Source organism: Pseudomyrmex gracilis, unplaced genomic scaffold (assembly GCF_002006095.1).
Source record: "Pseudomyrmex gracilis isolate BER0280 unplaced genomic scaffold, ASM200609v1 scaffold_38, whole genome shotgun sequence".
Classification (NCBI taxonomy): Eukaryota; Metazoa; Arthropoda; class Insecta; order Hymenoptera; family Formicidae; genus Pseudomyrmex; species Pseudomyrmex gracilis.
Genome location: NW_018020622.1, coordinates 417,814 through 422,670, shown reverse-complemented (window position 1 = coordinate 422,670; position 4,857 = coordinate 417,814).

Below are 4,857 nucleotides of genomic sequence, written 5' to 3'. Positions count from 1 at the left end.
AGTGCGTTACATATTACTACCATATATATGTATTTGTATTTTCGCGCGTGTAAGCTACGCAACATATTCTTCCAGCAAGTCGTTCCGACATGATAAAAAAACTTTCTACGCTTCACTCGTCGTGGAAAGAGTAAAGTATGGTTTTTCTATACAAGACCCTAAAAAAAAAAAAAAAAAAAAAGAAAAAACTATAGAGAACATATACTCTCGACACAAATGACTTTAAATGTACTTTAACATCTTTAACTGTACTTTAAATTTATTTATATTATGTAAGCTGCAAAATCACTTCCTATGCTATGAAAGTTGTAAAGTTCATAATGATGTTTCTCTTTTGTATCGGTCAAATTTAATAAACATAAATATTAAAACTGAAGTAAGAATTGTATATTACAAGTCGTATTACACAGCGTCATTTGACAAGTGATTGATGACAAACTGGTCGCCTGTCTCTTTCCAGGAGGGCGTTAAAACTGTTACTTGTAACGTAAGAGTAAAAATGTTACTTGTAAAGCTGCACACGTTTGCTATTAATTTAATGAGTACGAATGTTATCTTTACCGAGCGTACCAACTTGCTACCTCTTTTCAATATTGCTCTTCTTGCGCGTCCGTCACATACGGTTACCTTTAAAATTTTACTTAATTGTCCATAATTAATGCGCCTGTAATCAGTTAATAATTACACGCTCTTAACGAATTATACAAGCAGGAAATTATTCCTAGGTGCGCGGGTAATTATGCTAGGAATTTCAACGCCTTAATTGATTTGCGGAACTGCAAGGAGCGCTCGGGGTTTATATACCATATCGCGGAATCAAGCATTAAAAATTATTACCTACACTGATTACTTCCGGGTTGTTACAAAATACAGATTTTCCATGCCGTTTTCGTGGTTCTGTGCGTTGCGTGAAAAAAGAATAAAACAAGAACTATACCGTTCTATTTGAAAATGGACAGGTTTTACAATTTTGTTGTACCTTTTTCATCGCTTTTGCGTACTTAGTTTCAATAATTATTTATTACCGCAAATTTTTAATCTCAATGTTTGTGAAAAATTCCGAATAATAAATAAAAACGATTTTTGTCGTTTCCACTGAAATTTTCAGTAAACTCGCACTTTATACAAAGAGAGTCGCACACGGGAGACAAAGAGATATTCGAAGAAACAGCGAAGAGAGAGAGAGAGAGAGAGAGAGAGAGAAAGAAACAAAAAGAAAAAAGACGTGGCTTTCTCTCCTGAAGTCGCATTCGCATTACGCACGCGACTTCTTCGGTACAGTCGGAACGGAGCCGATGGAAAATAAGGACGGCAGAGGAGGGTGGAAGAGGAAGGGAAAGGCAACGGGGCAAGGAAGTCTACGACTACAGAGACCATCCGAGGTGCTGGTTGACAGCAACAAATGCCTCGGTGCAGGCAAGACGGGGAGCTCGCGCCCGGGACGCCGGTTGCAGGACCGGCTTGAGATATTACCAGGCAGATGCGGTCGCGCGCTGATCAAAGAAACGCTCCTCACTGAGAGAGATTAAATGGATGCTGGTGCGCGCCGGCAACCACCACACTCTGCGGCTACAAATAATAAGTCGAGAAGAGAGAAGACGAGAAGACTCGCACACACACCGCTCGCGCGCGTCTCTTAGGCCTGGGCCCTAACTCGGGCTTGATGCATTCCCATCTTCGCGGAGCGTTGCTCCTGTTGCTCGCTCCGGCCCCGGAGTTCTGTAACTCTCACCCACGTCACGTCATAACATCATTACGCTCGCGCGATTGGTCATAAACGAATGATTCCGATATTATTCCCGCGTCGCGCGCGACGTGTTACGAGAACGCGAACCAATGCATCCCAACGAGATGTCGGATTCGAAGGCGCGTGTAAGCACAACTCAACTTCTTTTTTTTTTTTTTTTTTAATCTATTCTCGCGATACTTCATCGCCCCAGACTTTGAAGTTATATCACAGGCACGTACGTACGCGCGCGCACGTGCGCGTTTGTTTCTCTAGTCGAGAGATGTGTAGTCATTTTTCATATTAAGAACCTCGATTCAGTCTCATCGAGAGCTCGGTATTAATATTCGTTCTATTCTCGGAATATTCTCTGATTATTGCGATTAATTTTTGAGAAAAATGAAAAAAAAAAAAAAAAAAGAAACCAAAGGGAAATACGAGAACGTGGTATCGTTCGTCGAATCGGAACGCGGATGTACGACTCAAAGCTTGAGAATACCTGTGCGCGGCTGAAACGATATTCTCCCGCTTAAAATTCAATTAATTTGGCGGCGATGATTATCTAGTAGAATAATGAGAATGCATCTCAACAAGTGTTATCACCGTCGGATCTCCCTGACATCCCCCTTATTTAGGAGATAACGATGGCTGTTCGCTACAGTCACTCTTCTTGAATGGTGTTGTCATTCGTCGCTTACTCCCCTACCGTTCCGTCCGAGTTTCTAGAGGGTCTCTAGATGCCGAGTAAACTAGCCAATGAGAAACCCTCGTGATACTCCTCGCTTTCTTCCACCTACACCTGCTATTTCTCTTACGCCACGCTTATGCCTCCTTCTTTTTCTCCTTCTTTCTCTCTCTCTTTCTTTCTTTCTTTCTTTCTTTCTCTCTCTCTCTCTCTCTCTCTTCCTCTTTGCACCTCTGTGCGCGCTGGGTTTCTCGTCGTGAGATATGACTGCCACATTATCACCTGATTATGTTATCACTTTGCATCGCCTGTTCTTTTACTGCACCGGCTAAGGCTACCGTCCATCACGGCCACGAGAATCTGTCATTAAATGCAAACTAGAACACAGTTTTTAATAGTTGCAAAATACTTAAATTATATCGCGCGAAAATAACGCCGCCGCGATTATCAACGTGTTACCGACAAAATAACACAAAAGTGTAAATACGAATATGGTCCCACTAAAAAAAGAGAGAGAGAGAGAGAGAGAGAGAGAGAGAGAGAAAAAAGAAAATTGTTCGCTCTAACAGGCATTACTAAGTCGATCTCTTATACTTTTATTAAAATTTGGGAAATTTTCCGCTTTGTACGCGACGGATATTCCGGAGGTTACCGCGGAATAAGCATAGGCGGTAACTGGATCCGGTATAGACAGAGAGTTCAGGGCAGACAGTTCAGGCGAGCATGGTACCGCTGCGGGACCATCAGGTCGCCCACAGCTCATCGCCGAGCGATCACATCTCATCGCCTCGCACCATCGCGGACTATTACAAACAGAGCTCCCTTTGCACATCGTCCTCTCTCTCGCTCCGCGCCGCAGTGTAGCGCGAGTTCCTCCCTCTTCCCTTCCCCGCTCTCTCTCTTCGTCGCACTCACGGACTTGTTCCCGGGTCTCTGTTTCAACCCCATCGCGATTCCACCTCTGGTCCGACGTATCACTGGCGCTCTATCAACATATCCGACCGCTTAGCACCTACTTCCCAGGAGTGCGATACCGCTCGTAACTCATTTGAATTACACATTTCCCTCAGTCCTGCGAAATAATACGTACGAGGATCCGCATCAGCCGCGAGAATGCAAATGGTATCAGTCCGCACGGCTGAACGAGCGGACTATACTCTCGTCTCCCGCTTGTAATCACTGCCGATCGTGAAATCCGTACAATTTTAAACCATACGCCCTCTTCTCTCTCCCAAGCGGGCGCCGCCGCGATATATTCTACATTCTACGTGTTATTTGAATTTGATCAGACCTTACAGCGCGCCGCGGGTTGATAAGCTGCGATTAAAGTAAGCCGTAATTGAATCTGCAGAATATTTTGCGTCGAAATCTTTTTCTTGTTAAAAATTAACGCGGTTTTTACGTATATATCTATTACGCACATACGCTCGCGCGTATATCTACACTCTTAGATTTTAATAGTGTGTATCCGCGAGAGATTTGTTGAAGTTCTGAAATTAATTTTATTTAGTTTCTCAAAGTGATGCGACATGTCGGAGTAGATGCACAACATTATACAATATTTTGATCTGTTTTCTTAAATAAAAGCAAGTCTCATTTGATAACAATACAAGAAGTAAAAAAAAAAAAAAAAATTGTATTTCGACAGACTTATTCCAGACGGCGGGAAAAACATTGATCATTACTGTAGACGTTGGCGCATTAGAGATTCTACGAATCCACGGAGAAACTTCGCGCTCCCGGGAGTATTGGTAACGTCGCTCGATCAAGAAACAGAACCGCGTAGGATATGTGAAAAGTGGTTTCTCGAGATTCTGCTGTCTACGGCTCCCTGGCGCCTCACTTTGCTAATCGCGGCCCATTAAAACGCCCTTCTTCCGCTCCCGTAACCGTGAGTTTACGCCGTGCCGCGTTCCCTCTCCCCCCTTTTCCACAAATTTTCTCACCTTAATCTTGGTTGTAATGTCCTAACTTTCTAAACCTCAAAGACCAGGCGAACTTTCCCGACTCGCAATAACGGGAGAATCGGACAAGTATGGCACTCTCGTTTCTTGCAACAGTTCACGGTTATTGGTTCCTCACTGTATACCTAATCGTTCGGTAATCGTCTTCCCGGATCTTGGGCCATCAAACTCGAAGAAACCTACGATGATATAAATCTCTCTAGAATCTAGGCCAAGTAAAAGAAAGCAAACACGTTGCCGCGCGTTAATATTAAAGACGTAATTGTAATTTTTTTTTTTTTTGTGTGTAATGAATTTTAATGAGATGATGGAATTGATGGTTCACACCTGACTTATCATTATGCGTCGTTGTTGCGTAAATTATCCTGAGTATTCAAGCGAGTTTTTTGGAAACTTCAATGTTAATCATTACGACAAACGTGCGGTAAAACCGCGCGCAGGTTCTTCTTTAATTTCGAAGTTTCCGAAGTCTAAGAGTTTCG